The sequence below is a fragment of the Nilaparvata lugens genome, chromosome 9 (genome assembly GCF_014356525.2).
Source record: "Nilaparvata lugens isolate BPH chromosome 9, ASM1435652v1, whole genome shotgun sequence".
In the NCBI taxonomy this organism is placed as follows: domain Eukaryota; kingdom Metazoa; phylum Arthropoda; class Insecta; order Hemiptera; family Delphacidae; genus Nilaparvata; species Nilaparvata lugens.
The window spans coordinates 37,432,265-37,452,941 of NC_052512.1; the positions used below are offsets into that span (position 1 = coordinate 37,432,265).

General features: G+C 35.0%; 1 long non-coding RNA gene across 2 annotated transcripts; it reads left to right on the plus strand.

Moving 5' to 3' along the window:
* The first annotated feature begins 3,498 nt into the window (after positions 1-3,498).
* Positions 3,499-6,645, plus strand: LOC120353134. Of its 2 annotated transcripts, none has more exons than XR_005572201.1 (3): positions 3,499-3,644; positions 5,148-5,266; positions 6,434-6,645. It is a non-coding gene; the product is annotated as an uncharacterized LOC120353134 (long non-coding RNA). The 2 variants fall into 2 exon arrangements; XR_005572200.1 differs by lacking the exon at positions 3,499-3,644 and adding an exon at positions 3,789-3,841.
* Positions 6,646-20,677: the final 14,032 nt, after the last annotated feature.

Below are 20,677 nucleotides of genomic sequence, written 5' to 3' on the forward strand. Positions count from 1 at the left end.
TTTGGTCATACACAGACATACTGTCAACATGAACCTGTGTGTGTGAAGTGTGCTGGAAAACACTGGACTATTTCGTGTACTAAGGCTAAAGAAACCCCAGCCAAATGTTTCAATTGTGCTGAGGCTCACCCAGCTAACTACAGAGGCTGTCTCATCGCAAAAGAACTTCAGAGAAGAAGAACTGAAAAAGAAAACCTAGTTAAAAGAAGTAGCGAAGTACCACATACAACTAAACAAAGAAACTTCACTTCAAAAAAGTACACTGGAGAAATATCCTATTCCCAAGTAACGAAACCCACTCCAAGCCTACAACAGGAGAGCCAACCAAAGCAACAACAACAGCCAGTTGAAGTCAATAAGGTTTTTCAGGAAATTTTGAACAGTTTAAATATTCTTTCTGGACAACTTGACAGCTTGGAAGGGAAGAGTAAGAGTATTGAGAAGAAAACTATAAAATGAATATTGCGAGCCAACAAGATATAAGGATTGCTACCTGGAATGCCAATGGAATAAATAATATCAATAATAATAGAAAACAAGAAATAGAAATATTTCTAAAGACACGAAATATAGATGTTTGCCTCATCTCTGAAACCCATTCAACTGAGCAGACTCACTTCAAAATCAATGGATATAATGTTTACGAAACTATTCATCCTCAAAATCAAGCAAGAGGTGGAAGTGCTGTAATAGTGAAGGAGAGTATTAAACACTATGAAGACTTCAGTATTCAAAGTAATGAAATACAGCTAACTGTAGTTGGAATAGAGTCCATCAACCAGAAAATACTTGTTGGAGCTGCATATTTTCCACCACGTTACAATTTAAAGAAAAATGATTATACAAATATTCTTCATCAGCTTGGAGATAGATTCATAGTGGGTGGAGATTTTAATGCCAAGCATAAGGATTGGGGTTCAAGACTCACGACTACCAAAGGAAAAGAACTCAGAGAGGCTATCCAGGAGCTGGGCTGCGAATTCCATTCATCAGGGACACCTACCTATTGGCCAACAGATTTGAATAAAACTCCAGATCTTCTAGATTTCTTCATAACAAAGAGAATATCCACTAATTTCATTGACATTGAAGAGAGCTTTGACCTGGATTCTGATCATTCAGTTGTAATTCTCACACTTAGTGAACGAATAATAAAGAAAGAAGACAGACCAATGTTAGTCAACAGAACAACAGACTGGGAAGCTTTTAAAGTGGATTTGGAGAATGAAATCAACTTGAATATTCCACTTAGAACAACTGAGCAGCTAGATGAAGCCGCAGAAAATTTCATGTGGCAAATCCAGAAATCAGCCTGGAAAAACACCAGACAATATACCAGGAAAACAAAAGGATGCAATTACCCTCTGGAGATTCGACAACTTGTTTTAGAAAAACGAAGGGCAAGAAGAAGATGGCAACAAACTCGTGATCCTGCTGACAAAAATATCTTGAATAACAGAACACAACAATTGAGAAGAGAGATAAGGAAACTAACTGAGGAATCCATTAATAACTACCTTCAAAATTTGACAGCTGATGCCAGTACAGATTATTCATTATGGAAAGCAACAAAAAGGATTAAGCGGCCAATATTACAATCCCCTCCAATTAGAAAACCAGATGGTACTTGGGCAAGAAATAACAGAGAAAAGGCAGATTTATTTGCTAATCATCTAGAAGAAATCTTCCAACCAAACAACATTCAATCTGAAATTGATCCTGAAGAAGATATAATGGATGATTTAGATACAGAGATTGATCCAGTTTCTATAAATGAGGTTCAAGAAGAAATAAAATATAATATGAATACCAAAAAAGCACCTGGGTTTGATCTGATTACAGGTGAAATCTTGAAGAAACTTCCAAGGAAAGGTATTGTCATGCTAACATACTTATTCAATGCATCACTCCGATCACAGCATTTTCCTACAATTTGGAAGGTGGCAGAAGTCATTATGTTGCAAAAGCCTGGGAAATGTCCTCAAGAAGCAAAATCATACCGCCCAATATCTCTTCTACCTGTAATTTCAAAGCTTTTTGAGAAATTGCTAATGAAGAGATTGACTCCCATCATAAGTAGCAGGAATCTGATACCAACCTATCAATTTGGTTTCAGGCAGAAGCACTCAACCCTGGACCAAGTACATAGAATCACCAATGTAATAGAGAAGTCATTAGAGAAAAAATCGATATGTTCAGCAATCTTCCTTGATGTGGCACAGGCATTTGACAAAGTGTGGCATGAAGGACTGATCATTAAACTTCATAAAATTCTCCCCACTCAACTTGTAAAACTTTTAAAATCATACATCAACAACAGATTATTCAGAGTAAAACAAGGTGACGACATCTCCGAATTGAAGGAAATAAGGGCTGGAGTTCCACAGGGTAGTGTTCTTGGACCAGTTCTTTATGTGCTGTACACAAGCGATCTTCCTGAATTGGATGCAGTGACAATAGCTACTTTTGCTGATGATACTGCAATACTGACAGAAGGGGAAACAGTACAAGAAGCAGCCACAAAACTACAGAATGCTAGCAACAGATTCAGTGACTGGACCAAAAAATGGAGAATTCGATTAAATGAGATGAAGTCTATTCATATCAACTTCACAAACAAAATTATCAATGACCCGATTCGAATAAATCTGAATGGGAATGTAGTACCACACAGCAACACAGCAAAATACCTTGGAATGACTCTTGATGCCAAGTTGAAATGGAAAGAGCATATCAAGATGAAAAGGAGCGAGCTAGGACTCAAATACAGTAAAATCTATTGGCTGTTGGGCCGTCAATCACAACTCTCATTGGACAACAAGTTATTGATTTACAAACAAATTCTAAAACCTGTCTGGACGTATGGAATTCAGCTTTAGGGCTGCTCTAGAACATCTAACATCAGTCAGATTCAAACATTCCAAAACAAAGTACTGCGGAACATGGTGAATGCGCCCTGGTACATAAGGAACAGCGATTTGCACCGAGATCTGCACATCCCCTATGTGACCTGTGAGATAAGATGATTGGCAGCCCATCATGAGTCACGTCTTCATCAACACGACAACACCGAAGTCATCCAACTACTAGACAACACTGAACTCACTAGGAGGTTGAAGAGAACAAAGCCCTTCGAGTTGGTGTAGTGCTAGTGGAGTGATTAAAGTATATTGAATAAAAGTGTAGTGAAATAATTTAAAGTAGTGAAATTATAGATTGGAACTGTAGGCTTCACTGGAAGACTTTAGCAATAAAAAATTAATTTAGGATAAGAAATAACAGAACAAAATTAATGGTTAGTCCTAGTGACTAGTTTTAATAGAAATAACAAAAAAAAAAAAAAATCTTGCCGTTCTTTATAAGGCCTATCAACACAATGCTATTTTGCTTCGACCGATCACTGCTCGTGAACCGATTTGTCGAAAAAGAACTAATTTCGGGATTCTGTCGACAAGAACAGACAGCTTCGAATCACTTTTCTGCTCTGATCATGTGACACCGGCAGAATAATCTTTCTGTGGATCAGACGCCATGTTCTTTTTAACCTCAATCTTTAATTGTTGGATGGTTTGTTTTGATATTGGTTGTCAGATTTCGGATTGCTACTATTATACTGTGAAATTAATTTGCAGTGGAAAATTGAGGTATAAAATATTTCTATTGGTTTCTTTATTCTTATAATTTTTACAAGAGAAATTGAAAATGGATTTGCAACAGAAAGGCGTGAAATTTTCGAAGTTCAAAGTTTTGTACTTTCCAGACCTGCACAACGAGTTACCGAAAAATTTCTATTTGAAAAATAGAATATGGTTAGAAATTGCTGATGTAATAGAGGATTCAAGTAAGTACACTTAAATTTCTCATAATAAAGTAGGCTAGATCTACCGTACACAATTATTTGATATAAATTTTATGAGTAGCCTACTAGCATGTTTACAATATTTTTATTCAGGTAGCCCACTGTAGTAGGCCTTTAATAACCTAGTCTCTAGGCCTAAATTGTTATCTTTTTCATTTTTCAAGAGGTTAGAAGTTGACAAATGTTTATTTATTTCTTTTTTAATGTTTAATTTGTAGTATTTAATAATAATGTAAATCCTAGACTAGCTAGTTTGTGTATGGTAGAGAATTATTACAAGAAAGAGAGAAATCTAATCAACTGATTAGATTTAAACTCATTCAAGATTGATTGATTAGATTAACATTAAATAATCAGATTCAAAACATTATTCAACCAAGATAACATTTAGCATTTCATGCTAACAATCTTTTACACTTTCAGTAAGTTGGCCTAATCACAAAATACATTTTTTATAATGCAGCTAGTAGTTTTTACAAACAGATTTATTAAAAATAATATCATAATTTGACTTAGAAGTATTTCATTACATTCTAAGTCCTAAACTTCTATTATCCTTGTTGCGCCTCAAAATATTGTAAACCCATAGTTTATCAATATAATAACAAAACTAACCTGACTATTAGAACATTTACTTTGTCTTTGGTACCTATCTATGAATTAATCTTCTCTTAATTTATAATTGAAAATTAATTGGAAACAATATTAAATAGATTGTTATAACTTGATCAGAGTCAGTGTAATTGAATATTGAAAGACTGCCATTGGAAAAATATAAAATAGGTACTATTTTTCTGGTTGACCATTGCTACCAAACTCATTTAAAACTACAATAGTAATTTATTTGAAAAACTTATTCATGCTCTATTGATCGATATATTGCGTGATGCCAGGTATATCAATGTGAATAGTATAAATTAAAACAGGAGACACACAACATAGATAAATTAAAAACACTGAAAAACTTACATTATAATCGGAAATTTTTAAGGAACTGTGTCCCCTTTCTCAACCGAGCAGAGAGTGTAATGTAAGTTTTTCAGTGTTTTTAATCTATCTATGTCGTGTGTCACCTGTTTTAATTTATATTATAAAACTTTAAAGTGTTTTCTGTTATGTGCTATGAATGTAAGTATATACTTATAGTATTTATATCTAACGTAAATAGTTTATTGAGGCCCAGTTCACTTCTAATTTATTCAAAGTCCAAACTATGTCTCATCATTGATGATTAACTTCACATTATCTCCAAAATGAATATGCTGAAAGATTATGTTTCTTTTTTCAGGTACCATTTACAAACAAAATATTGAAGAGAATGTGCTCAAAGGAAATGCATATGAATTCTTTTTTGTTGACCAGGATGGAACAATTCTTTGGAACCCATACTTAGAATAAGTTAGTTAGGTAAGATAAAATTCCACTCATTTTTTAAACTTTATATAGGCGATGTCATTTTATACAGTTTCCCATTTTTTAAAAAGGTTTATCCACTTCAATGTTTTATTATCGATTTGATGGTAGATATTCAAATAGTAAGATTTAACTATGGTACGTGACTAAAATAATAGAAAAACTGACTGAATTTTGAAATCATTAATAGCTTACAGGAAATCTTAATATTTCGAAACTACGTGAAACCACATGAGATGAAGATGGACAGTTGAGAAGAGTGCTTAAAAAACAATGTATTCACTTATCACTCAGGGAATAGAGTTATTCATAATATTTGGGATTCCTTCCATAAAGAAATAATTTATGTAACATTATCTAATAATGTGATAACATTACATCAATAATTTGATGTTAAAATTGTTTTCAAAACACTCTTCTCAACTGTCCATCTTGATCTTGAGTGGATGATGACTTTATAAATGATCATACATTAGAACTATGAATAGATGACTTCAAAAATTCACCCAGCAAGTGCTGGTAGAAAACACTGAATAATAGCTTTTAATGACAGTCATTCCACCTTTTAAAATTTATAATTAAATTCATGGATGAAATACCCACATTGTTCTGAGAGAGATTTATGTATTTGCAGTTTGGTATTCATTTTCAAATCACTTAGTTCTACTTATAATTTTGTAGATAATCATCATTTCAGATTAAGCAATTAATTTATTGATTATTTCCATTTGTTCCCCTAAATGTAGAACTAAAAATTACTTTATGCAGTACATTTTGGAAGAGTTAAGTAAACCAAACGGTCGAGAAGTAGGCCTACTGACCACAGAAATAAATAAATAATTGTTCATGGTATGAAAAAATATATTGTTCACCAACAAGTTCTTTTGACCTAGGGGCACACTGATTAATCCCAATTCCTGCATGGAGATTTATTTATTCAATCATTCAGAATTACACAACTAACAGATTGATGCTAATAATAATTCAACTGAATGTTGGTTTATTGGAATTTCTCATATAATATTACTTTGTCATTATTGGAGGGTTCCTTCCCAAGAAATATAATTAAAAACTTATACAGATTACAATCAATTTCAGAATTCACTTTGCAAAGTTTTTTTTATAATGAATAATAAATTATCTATAACTTTTTGATTTCAGGCCTAGTGATGTACCAGCCAGAAGTAGAGGATGACAAAGAAAATCAACTATGAATAATATTCCATGGATATGATCCATGTATGATGTAGCAGCCTACAGAAGAAAGAGATGGACTAATCTAAGAAATATATTCATTTTTTCAGTACATCTTGATGTGTTTATTTCATGTTATTCATAATAATATCTTCTTTTTCTGATCGCTCCTGCTAACTGCTTCAATTCAGGTAGTTTTGAAGAAAACAGCAAGTGACATGAAATTAATAAAATATGTTCTAATTGTTTATACTTGAGGGATTTTTAAAACTATATTTAACCCAAAAGCATCGAACTCTTATTAACAACTTTATTGGTTATGTATGTCTTCTGCTTTTTTGGAACTAATAAAATTAATTAACATTGCTGACTGGCAAATGCTATAGGTAACACGTAGTTAAATAATAGACTTGAATTGGATATAAAATAGGGTATCACAATTATTATGTATTGTATTAAGAATTGAGTAATAGTACTTATTTACTGCATTGAAGGGGTAATAATTCTTTGAATATGAAAAATAACTTAAGCAAAAGTTGAAAATATGATGTTCCAAGCCACATCAAATATAATCACTTTCAATTCTACCTTCTAGGCTATATTTCCAAGGTTTTGATTAAAATTGATAAGCTTTTAGAACATTATAGTGAATAAGGAGTTTGAAAGGCTACTCTAATTCTAATTAATACCCTATTAAAGTATTAATTTTAATAGGGCAACTTAATGGTTAATTGTAGAAAATAACTAGTAGGCCTACCCTAAAATATTCAAAATAAGCATGACCAGTTTCTAATTATGTCATTGTCAAGAGAGTCCTTATTGAAAATGTCGAAACTAATCATGTTTCATTTTGGAATATCACAAGGGTACTAGTTACCTTCTATAATTAATAAATATTCATCCATTTTAAAATAGGCTATGTGTTATTTAAAGTACCATAACTGAACTCGTTTATTAAAGCAAGATATAGTTATCTCAACAATAATTATTAGAATTAGTTCGCCTGTTTGAATACACTTTGTACATGTCATATGTGTTAATCTATAATAATAATAATTTCCAATATTCGTATAGCTTTTACTGGTGAGGAGTCCCTAATTGAACATTGCCTGAGAAGGCATATTGATTTAGGCAGTCAATTGGCCTCACGATTCTTATACATGATTGTATATCAGCCGGGACCATACCCATCCAATGATCAAAAATAAAATTGACTGCTAAAATAAAATTGCCTAAAAAACGTTTACAATATTGATATCCCTTTTTGTAATATATCCCATAGATTCCAAAAATGCCAAAATTAAAGCACTTATTTATTATTTATTTGATTTGATTGTATGGTATGAGATGTTGTGATATTTTTCCATAATTGAAAGAATAAGACTTTGATATTGTCAATATCACTTTTATTTATTCGAAAATTAATTTATAATTCAGAACCAGGTTTCATGGTAAAACCTACCACATCTTCAGCTGAACTAATAAGTTTGTTGTTATTGGAGGAACAGAAATTGAATTTTTGCAAACAGAAAGCAAAATTGAATTTTCTGTTCCTTCAATAACAACAAACTTATTAGTTCAGCTGAAGATGTGGTAGGTTTTACCATGAAACCTGGTTCTGAATTATAAATTAATTTTCGAATAAATAAAAGTGATATTGACAATATCAAAGTCTTATTCTTTCAATTATTATTTATTTATTGATTTTTTTTCGATAGAGCTTCAATAGGCCTTTGAAGTTGAATACGGTACCTACTCATAGTAGGTAGGCCTACCTATAAACGATGTGGTTCAAAGAACATGCATTGACTCTGAAGGCAATTGATTCTAGTTAATAAAATAATTATAATAATATCTTATTAATAATGGAATGCTTCTAGTTAATAAAATAATATCTTATTAATAATGAAATACAATCAGTTACTTCAAATAATTTACACTTACAAATTTCAAGCATAGGAAATGAAAAGTTAACTCTTAGATTGACATGCCTATAAAGCATAGAATTTTGCATAATTATTGAAGTAACTAATAATTGTGGAAAAGTTATCTGAGTTTTAAAAAGCAATTAATTCACTTTATTGAATTGAATCTCCAATAATCATTTCAGAATTACCTTTTGGACAACCCAAAAAGTTCATTACCCATAACACATAAAGCGAAATTCATGTCAAAGAACTAGTTCTTTGAATGTTACTGTTTCTGCCCGCCTGGGTGCGCTGCAATCGATTCTGCTTCTGCCCGTTACGAAAACACAGCTTAAGGTGCACCACAGTGTGGGGACCATCAGTGTTCAGTCAAGAGCCATACAAGACACATCATCTGTTCAGTTCTAGAAACCAGCACACTGCAGCACAGCCACACACACACACACACACACACACACACACACACACACACACACACACACACACACACAACACACACACACACACACACACACACACACACACACACACACACACACACACACACACACACACACACACACACACACACACACACACACACACACACACACACACACACACACACACTGTGAAAATGTATCTTAGGACATACCGCCACCATTTTGATCTTCAATTGTATGAAAAAGGTGGAAACACAAGTGTTTCTCAATCATATGTTTTGAAAAGAGATGAAGAAATTTCTCTTATTCTACTCATAAAAATGGATATGTATTGATTTATATGATCAATTTATTATGTTTAGTGTTGCTACCTCATAATGTATTGCAAAGTAGATTTTGTAAATGTTATTCTTCATACCTGTTGAGCTCCTTTAACAAAATGTCAACAGATACATATGATTTTTATGATTTCTAGTATGCCACCTCATAATGTAATGCATAATATGTTTTGCAAATAAGTATGTTTCTGCCTGTGAAGCTCTATGAACTATAAGTCAGCAATATTGTAGACAATGAGCTGTGGTTAGGTTGGGTCTGCAGAGGTTACTAGTAACTTCTTCTGACCTAACCTAACCTCAAAATATTGATTTCAAACATTGTTATTTCTGAACATACTACCATCCTATGATTGGTTATCAGTAGCATATATATAGTAATTGTATGCTAAACATCCAGATTAAGTGCAAGACATTCAAGATGGTTGTGTCACTCTAGATGATCGCCACCTACATTGCACCCTATTATCAATCTTCTTGTATGTATGTTACAGATGAACAAAGCCACCAGATGCCAGCAGACCAGCAGCTCTTCAGGAGAGTTTCGTACATCACAGGAGGCCTTTAACAACAACCTTCGGACACTCTTCTACAACAACAACTCTTCACCCAACCCAGCTAAGGACTTCCACTAGCCACTAAACAGCTAACAGGCAAAGATAGTTGATGTGATAGGTCTGGAGTTCCAGAAACATGGACCAATCAAGGTCAACCTGGTGTTGGAGGCTACATACCAATGCAGCCACCTTCATGAGAAGAACATTGAGCATGGAGAATTACAGAATGTAGTCTTTAAGAATCCAAACTATTCAATAATCAATGTCAACGATCTTGCTAGGATTATCAGGGAGGCTTGCAAGAAGCTGTTGGAAGGAGAGGCCAAGTTCGAGGGCAACTCCAGTGAGTAGGATAATTATGACAGAGAAACCTCACAATCAGCTGTTTTCTCCCCCCCACCCCTCCCCCACCATCGTCCCCACCCGCCTCCGGGCCTTGGCATCGGGTGGGGGGGTGACATGACAGTTGGTTAGTGACGTCATCAACTGTTCAGTGACGTCACTTGACCTTGAAATTTCCCGCCACAACAAATTTCCCTCTTCTCTTTCTTCCACTTGACCTTGAAATTTCCCGCCACAACAAATTTCCCTCTTCTCTTTCTTCCACTTGACCTTGAAATTTCCCGCCACAACAAATTTCCCTCCTTTTTTCTTTCTTCTAACCTCAAACGAGATTTTACAACTGGATTAGACAACATAACCACAAAATCTTTTTTTTTCCCGCCATAAGCAGGGTGCACGCACGCTCAGTGTCCAAGTATTGATTTGATTTCACAGACACACACTCAATTGTTTGTTGTAGTATGAAATAGGCTATTGAAATTAAATATTTAGAAGTAGTACCATCAACACTATTGATTTCCTCCTTTTACCCTGCTGCTGCTGCTTTTGGCATTCAAATTACACTTACTGCTTAGCGCACGCACAGCGCTCAGTGACCAAGTATTGATTTCACAGACACACAATTGTTGTGCATCTAATAGGCTATTGAAATCAAATATTAATATTAGCACTCTAACAACACTATTGATTTCCACCTTACCCAGTAAGGTTTTCAGTGAAAAGACACCTGACCAAGAGTATTGATTTGATGTACTGCGGGTTGCATAAGCAAACCCCGTGTTTCTTACCTCTGTTACTTACCTTTTTACTTAGCTAGTAACTAGTAGCTATTGATTTTCTCCTTCTTGACTAACGAGCTGGGAGGAATGAAGGCTGGATAATTGTTGTTGTGAATGAATGAATAATTGTTACTTTTGCTTGAAGTGCTTTTGTGGCCAACACAACTACTTGGTTTTTCTTCCCCTTCCCCATTGGGGTAGGGCATGTAAAAACTGTCACAAGACAAGCTTGCTATATTGATTTTCCTCTAGAATAACAACTGACACAGTTTTCAGTTGTGTGTTTAGTGTAGTTTGAGTTAGGAATAGAGGAGAAAGAAAGAGAGAGACACAGTGTGATTTAGTTATGCTTTTTTTATTAACACATTATGGAATGAACACACAAAAACTTTTTTGATTTTCTTCTGAATAAAAAACAAGAGTGTTAGTAACATATAATAATGATAATAATATTAATAAGTGAAAGATTTTTATTATAAACATGAAACACTATAGAGTGTGTTAGTGACATACAAGTCACAAATTTGATTTGACAAACACATACACATCCTTTTAAAAAAAACACTATGATTCTCTTCTGAATAACAAACAAATAGTGTCAGTGTTGTTAGTAACATACAACAATAAGTGAAAGATTTATATATAAAAACATGAATAAACACACACACACTATAGAGTCTTAGTGGTGGCATACAAGCCACAATATAAGGTTGAAGATGGTGAGGAGTATTTCACTATTAATAATTATGTACCTTTCAGAAGAAATGACGAGAAGTGAAATGACGCACTGTTTGACTTTACAATTGTTTCAACACATGTAAAATCACTTTTTCGTACTGTCAATTCAATTTCAAACCATAATCTGTTGATATTCATTTTGAATATGAATTAAACACAATAAGTTCCACAATTTTCTTGTTGAACACAAGCTGATACAATCGCAGAATCTGCATGTCTTATTCTCATGCACTGTTGATCAATATTGTAGCTTATTCCGATGGCATCAACATTCAACCTAATAATCTTTGATATCATCTGTAACACATCAAATAAAATTATTGCTACTAGAAGTTTTTTTTTCTCCAAGGGTTAAGGCGAGGAGGATGTGGAGGTAGAGGAAGTAGACGCAACAGGCGAATTCTCATCTGTTAATAGTGGAATTTTATAGTGTCCTAAAGCTAATGTACTAATTTTATAACTACAGATATACCTTTTTTCATCTTGACAACTAAGCGCCATCTTGAATATGAATTAAACACAATAAGTTCCACAATTTTCTTGTTGAACACAAGCTGATACAATCGCAGAATCTGCATGTCTTATTCTCATGCACTGTTGATCAATATTGTAGCTTATTTCGATGGCATCAACATTCAACCTAATAATCTTTGATATCATCTGTAACACATCAAATAAAATTATTGCTACTAGAAGTTTTTTTTCTCTAAGGGTTAAGGCGAGGAGGATGTGGAGGTAGAGGAAGTAGACGCAACAGGCGAATTCTGATCTGTTAATAGTGGAATTTTATAGTGTCCTAAAGCTAATGTACTAATTTTATAACTACAGATATACCTTTTTTCATCTTGACAACTAAGCGCCTTTCTATTTTGACTAACTGTCATTACTTTATGGTTTTTTGATCTAATTAAATTCTGGCTTCTGTACACCTCTCTACCTTCGAATGGGCAATTTAAATAGTCTTGAAATGAAATGTATTGATTAGACTTTGGATGTTGAGCTGTTGATTCGCGTGACAATATACATCGTTTTACCCTTTAGCCTTTTTAATTAGTCCTACTTTACATTCAATCTCTAATCTATCTTCTGTTTCTTTATCAAAATGTTGCTGTTGCTGACCAATAATTTCATTATACAATCTACATGTCCATAGTTTTGACCGTAAACCCAGAAACTGATAAGGAGCTTTAGAAGCAAATTCATCTTTCATCTTACCAACAACCATACGGTTATGTGTGGAATAACCTAGGTGATCTACAGGATAATTCGATGTGTCTAGCCAATATCTAAAATCTTCATTTGTCCTTATGTCACAATAGAAATCTGCGGTTTCAATCAGGTAGAACTGGGTTGAGTAAAACTATCAGTATCTTGATAGAGGAGTTTGGCATAGGGACCATATATCTTTTTAATTACATCATAATGGAATGAATACATTACTGTTTTACTCAAATCTGAAATCGAAGAATCAGTGTAAATAGGGTTGTTTAGCAAAATATTCTCTTTGTGTAGAGTTATACCACATATATTTTTCCCAAAAATCAAACGATCTTTGAACGAGGGACAAGCAATATATTTCAATAGCGATTTCTTATTAATTATCAACTTCAAATCCATTTGTTTCCATAAATTCATACAAGATATACCAAAAATTACATTGTTGAGTAATTTGTGAAAATCTTTTTGAAATTTATTCTTAGACTGTTGTCTTAGCTGTGTGTTCAAACTTATGTATGGTTCTAGAAATTTGCTTTGTTCAAAAGAAATGCCTCTACGAATGTTTGTCAATTTCAATCCGTGTTCTATTGCTTGTTTCAATAGTAAATAGTGGCATACATAATTTGTGTGATTTGTAAGTGAGGTTATGAGTTGAGTCTGATTGGATTGGTGAACTTTTTGATTTCTTGCCAGAAAAGGGAAATCATTGTGCATGTTATGTAATTCTACCGGATATTCAATGTGAACTTCCAAAACATAGCCTACTGTTTGGTCCTTGCTCCAATTTTTCATGTTGGCAACAGCATTGTCTATTTCGTGTCAACTCATCCAAGCAAAATTTCGTCTCAGGAGACATTGAGTCATTGGAAGACCGTATAAATTATTTATATCTAAAACAGCTAGAAAACTGTTGGGTTTTTCGGTATTGTAAGGTGCTCCAGTACAGTGATTATTTGCAACTGCATGTCTGTGAACACACGTAACTATTCCGCCCCTGATAGAGGAATGGAAAAATGCGTATATTGAGTAATCTGTCAAAAGTTCCAACTTGATTTTAGTATATTTAAGCATAGCGTCAAAAGAAAAGCCAGGCAGTGTAAAGTAGTGGGCTGGGTCAAGTTTGAAAATCTCAAGACTAATGTTGCGAAAAGATTCCATTATGTCAGCTAGGAGTAGTACGTCTGTTTTCAAATATAAGTCACTGTATTGACCAAGTGTGCGACAATTGAAGTGTTTCCAAACTTTTTGTGCATGCCAATAGTCGTCTGCACTTATTGTACTATCACAAAGAGAACTGTAAAATTCTTCTATAAGTGGTAAACTTCCCTTGTTCATTTTAGCCCAAGAATCACAATATTCGTATAGAAAAATTCCTTTACGTGATACAAGAGGTAAACTTTGATGTTCGAAATGTTTTGATGTGTGTTTGAGAATAGAAGCTATTTGCTCAATAGTTGGTGTAAGACCAGCTGGTTGTAGTAGGTTAGAGGTCAACGAATCCAAACTATCAGGTAGAAATTTGAACAAATCAAGAAATCTGAGATGGAGTCGATTGGACAATTGTATAGTAAATGATATGTACTTTTCACTTGACTGAGGAATTACGGTTAATTTACTACTACAAACAGAACCGAGTGCAGAGACAATTAGGTGGGTGTCATAAGATGCTGAATTGTATAGAAATACTGTGATGTATGTTTGGCGTTGTCTTTGTAAGTTACATGCATTGCAAAGAGCAGTCCTGTAGTATCCAGTGAGATGACAATGATCATAAACTTTATAGTTTTCAAAAGGCTTTTAGCATGCATCACAAAATTTTGCATCAGAATGCATTTGCTCTTGTTCTCTAGTTAATGTGAACATGCCAATATGATGTTCATCTAACGACTCTATGACCTGGGTAGCATATTCAGTTAAAGTGGTTAGAAAATGTATGGCAGCATTTTCACTTCTATAGAGTATAGGACATGACGGTATTTTCTGTGATAGTGGCAAACTGTCCGGTATTTGTGTTTCATCTCTAACAAAATACGAACAGTAGGACATGACAACATGGTTATGTTTGGTTTTTGTTGTTGTTCGATTCCCTCTCTTTGACCTTCTCCGTGCAGTGCTATCGATTTCACCTGTTGCCTCGGCTTCTCCATTATTACCACCACCATCATCATCATCATCATCATCATAATCAGACTCTGAGTTTGCTGGTGGTAATGATGATGATGATGGTTTAATGAGAAGACATTCGAAATCAGCATAACAGCTTAGGGGTAGTTAATACTTTCTCAATGGGTTTTTAAATTCTAAAAATGGTGGTGATCCATCCTCTTGCATTTTAGGCATAGAAACTCCAGTGACTTTTTGCTGAGAACCATATTCTTCATGTTCTCTCATTCGTTTTTCTCCGTCTAAACTAATGGTATAATAAGTGAAACATCGACGACAGATTACTATTCTTCCATCATGTTTTGTTAGTTGTTTCCTAATAAGTTTTTCAAAATCAACAATTAAACAATAGTGAGTTTTGATTTCTACTTTACATGTAGCTACATCAGTTGTTCCCTCTTCCCCGTCACTCCCGCCCTCCTCCTCCTCCTCCTCCTCATCATCATCATCATCGTTGTCCGCTTTTTCAACAAGCAGTAATGAATCAAAGTGGTCTTGTCTAGTTGTTTTGCTAATTCGACGCGGATAAATTAGATTTTTATCGTCAATTCCATATACATTAACAGAAACTGTCGGGTTATCCTTTTCTAATCTATCTAGTTGACAAATTGGTGTTGGAAAATCAATGTTATTGAAATTATATATTGGATTGTTCTTGTTTAACAAACGATAATAACAATTATCAACACGATATTCACATTTACCTTTAATGTGTCGCGCTAGTAACGCATACATAGAACATTAAGAATCTGTTTGATTCTGTGGGTTCATGATACAATGTTTAGACAATATACTCTTGGGTAGCTTAATATATGAAGACCCCTCTTGATCTTTCAATGGTCTGTATCTATCGATTCTTAGCATCAATCCATCAATATTTCGTAAGGACCAACCACTGGATTTACCTTGATAATTTGTCTCTTCTATGAGTAGATTGAGAAATGAATCGCAAATCTGTTTTTGTAGATTGTCTAGTGATGTTACAATGAAATTGATTGTTTTAAAAGCCACATCGGCTATCTCAACAATTTCTTCACTGTCTTTATTGATTTTCTGGTATGTAGATTCCACAACAATATTGAACTTCAAAGCACCGCTTGCATGAAACTCGTGAGCCAATAGACTGTGAATATAATTCTCTAAACCATTAAACATTGGGTTATAGTCTATAAATGGTTCGTGACCGAATTTACTATGAGCAGAATTGTTATAATAATAAGTTTTTAGACAATCTCTTAATTCATTCTCTAATAAACTAAATGGATTATATCTATCTGTTTTGTCCTTTATTTTCCCCGCTCCACTAACACCTGGCTGCAGCAGTGTACTTTTTTCTTCTTCTTCTTCTGCAGTTTGCCCCAATCTTTTCTGTATAATAGGAGCCATATTTGTTGTTACTACTACAATTACCTACGGTAGAAAACAGAAAAACATAATACAGCAACAATATTTACATTCAAAGTAACAATAAAAAAAGATTATTACCTGTTTTGTTTTTTTCTATTGTGATGATGATGTACACTCGCTTTGGTTTACTTTAATATTAAATGTTCCACCATATGGTTGAACAGACATCAAATAACCAGTCATGTCAATTTCATTCTTTTTTTCGTCAAATTTGAACATTTTCTCGTTGAAGTAGCGTTCTGGTAATACGTATGACTTGTTGCGGCCACCAACTTCAAGTTTCACTAAAATTCTATCACCATGTTGTGTTTTCAAATGTGCAGCACTAATCATAGGATAGTTTTGATCTGGTATCTGTTCTTGTAAGTTCGTGAATTTATAAGAAGCTGTTTCTGCTGTAATTGCTTCGACTAATTCTTCTGCTGACATCTGAAAGTCATGGTATTTTTTCGGTACAAAATAGTTCATTACACAATGATAATGTTTGATCTTGAACTTGTTCTCCCTTTAAACAATAGATTTTACCTATGTCTGCAAGTGAATTTTGATAGCAGTCACCTTAAGTTTGTCCATTTGTTGTTGTGGGTGTGCTTCTTGGAAAAAGACCAGACCACCAATTATAATTCACAAATGATGGTGAATTTAGTGTGTATTTATGAGTGATATATGAGTCCAAGTGGTATAATCGAGAAGTTGATTTTATACAATTGCAATACCAGATTTCACCATCCATGGCTAGAATATGTTCGAAAGAACATGGAGGTATGTGCAACAAACGGAATGGAAGATACCAACCATTATTAGCAATTCTTCTAGCATTATTCAATGCTAAACTGTATGATGAATAGGTTATTTTCCTATTTCTAACTAAATTACACGAACTTTCCATATCTTTTCGTAATTTGACAAAGGTCCATCGTTCATTTGGTGTCATTATAATTTTATTACACTAGAAAAAAAAATGCTATGATAATATTTACTCTAGTATTTTTTTCACATTAGTGTGTTATCATTATTAGTGTCCACTACCTATAGTAGTGAAGATACATTAGGTTTCTCATATCGAAATCAAAAGTATACTCTTCGGGGTTTCTGTCAAATGAACGATATCTCTCTGGGTTAATTTCTCTCAAAATGAATGGATCGATATATCTACTCTTATTTTGAAATTTTAACATATGCGATGTAATGTTAAAGAAATCCTGACAACGACATTTGTATGTTACTAGAGTATCTATGAGACATAGACACTGGTGCTCCAAACATGATGGCAAAGAAAATCTTTTGTTAAATCTATACACTGTTGTTTATCAAACGATATGTAATCGGCAGCATCTTCTTCTTCTTCTTAAAAGTCAAGACTTTGCAGATACAATGCTGTAACATCTTCACACGTGAAGTGTTCAGCTGCAATCATGTTCATGAGGTCTTTAATATCGAGTCTTTTGAATATGACATACAATTTAGAAAGAATGCCATTGCTATTGCTGCTGCTGCTAGATGTACGTTGTAATTCACAATTTTCACCATATTCTAAAATCTGAGATAGCATTGATTTGGGTATGCTGCTTAAATCTGCTCCATAGAAAATTGCATTCATGCTAGCCTCTTTGGATAAAGTTAGTAGAGGAAGTGGTGATTTTAGCTCATTTGAACCCATATCTTTTCTTAATATGTTTGGCATGTGTCTTCTCTTAGAGGAGAACATCTGCAAAACAGAAAAACAAAATATGTTTGTATGTGTGTGTGTCTCTCTCTCTCTCAATAGAGGTTTTTAGATTTTTTTACTTTGAAATAATTTTAATGAGAAAAGAAGAAGAAGAAGAAGATACAAAAATTATATGATATAGTAGTAGTAAGAGTTGTGGAACATACCTTTGAAGAAATTTTTGTTAACAACAACGACAATTGTTATTTCTCAATCAATAATAATGAATGCACTCACAGGTTGCTGCTGGCTGGCTGGTAAGTGTGATTGCTTTTAATGGTGAGTAGTTGTTTTCAGAGAGAGAAGTGTACCGTTTGAGTTTTCAGGCAGCAATAAACATTCCAGTTAAATTGAAACTTTTTTATGACATTTACAAACAGGAGAAAGTGTGGGGTGGAGGTAAGTCTCAACAGAAGTGGGGGCGAGGGAGGAGGGATGATGATAGGGTAGGCTAGTAGACTCATGTAGTCATCTCAATTATTCAAAAATGTTTTTTGTGTCTTGCATATTCTCTGTGTGCTGATGCAAGAACTCCACCCCTTCGCCACCAACACAGACACACAGAGGAGGGAGGAGTGACAACACACCAGTCAACTTTTTTGTGCTGTGGAGGGAAGGAATGCAAATAACACACCACAACAGTGTTAATTACAGTTGGCGGGGGGTGTGTATGTGCACCAGAGCTGCGTGTTTTGTGTAATTACGTGTTGAGATTCGCATGAAGCAGCAGGCAGCAATGATTACACACACACAAATTAGGGGGTATTGTTCTTTTTCACGACAACAGAAAAAAGATAATTATAGGTTGTTGTCGACGACAATTGTTGCCTGCTGCCGCCGCCGCCCCCCTGCCGCCCCACAACCCACTCTGTCTCCACCAACACGCACCCCTCAGCTTAGGCAATATTTTATAAAATGGGGTTAACACTTTGTCACTTGTGCACAAAATCGTCTTCTTTTGAGTGAGTAGTAGGCTACTTTGCATGTGTATGTGTTCAGTCCTGTCTTTACAGTAAAAACACACACAGACAACCAACCAACCAGTCACTCACTCTCTCTCTCCTGACAAAGTAAGTCATCTTATTGATTTTTTTTTCTGTTTTGCTGGTGAATGTCTCTTTGACCCAGTCTCTCTCTCTCGACACAATAAAGAGACTTATTGATTTTTTTTGCTGGTTTTTATGTGTTGCACTTTTGTTTTGATGAAGGTGTGTATGTCGTTTTTCCAGACATGAGCAGCAACAATAATGAGGAGCAGCCAACTTACCTTCCCCCCCTATTCTCATTCCCCACCCCCACCGTACGGCCCACCCACACCGTACAGCTCCCAACCATCATCCCAGACCCCCTCATACATCCATCCTCCCAGCTCCCGATCATCATCTCCAACACCCCCATACACCCGCCCACCATCCTCATCACTCTGTGATATTGAAAATATTAGCAGCGCTAATTCACTGCCTTCATCCCCCATTCACAAACCACAATTCTCCTCCTCCTCCACTTCCTCAACCCTAGCTCCATACAACAGCTTTGAGGAGAGGAGGATAATGACCTTTTTAAGAAGAAATGTCCAAATCAGGAGTCAGCTCTACACACAGAACATACGAGTTGATGATGATGATGATGATGATGATGATGATGATGATGATGTCGATGATGATGAGCCAGATCATTGACATCATGTCACTAGTGTATGTTCTGTATGCAGAATGGTTGATAACTTCTTGTGTCTACTCCTCCCCTGCATGCAAATTATGTTTGCTAAGTGCAAGGAAATGCAGGTATTGCCGCAGATGGGTCGATGGCTGGGTTAGCATCAGGCAATCTCCTTAATAGCGCCAATTCCTATCCCCACCCCGAACCTAGCCTAATCCCCATCCTTACCTTTCCCCTAACACCATTGCGGTGGCAGCCTGCCTGGATGAAGGATTTTCCATCATCATCATAATCTCATCATCATGTAATTAAACCAATATTATGTTCTCACTCTATATAAAATACACACACACACACACACTCTTTACCTCCATCTACTCACCTACTACTTTCATTCATTCACTTTCATTTTGGTTGTGTTCTTCACAATTCACATGCATTGTTTTTTCAGGAAAAATTAATGAAGAAAACGAAAAAAAGGAAGAAAATGAAAAGGTCAACGTTAATAAAATTACATGGAAGAATCGATACAAGGATGAAAATGGATTATATATTGTTTCAGTACAAAAGGTGGTTCCACTCAATCATGCAACTGGCACCCCCTTCTCTCCCAGCAACACACATGTAACTAGCACCTCCTTTTCCTCTTCCTTCTCCTCCTCCTCCTCCCACCCCAATAATAATCCTGGCAGATATTACTCTAGTCGTGTGGTTCCACGCAGCAGCAGCAGCTCCTTTTCCCCATCCTCCTCCTCCTCCCACCCTAGTCATGTGGTTCCATGCAGCAGCAGCACCTTTTCCTCATCCTCCTCCTCCTCCCACCCTAGTCGTGTGGTTCCACGCAGCAGCAGCACCTCCTTTTCTTCATCCTTCTCCTCCTCCCACCCTAGTCGTGTGGTTCCATGCAGCAGCACCTCCTTTTCCTCATCCTCCTCCTCCTCACACCAAAGTCGTG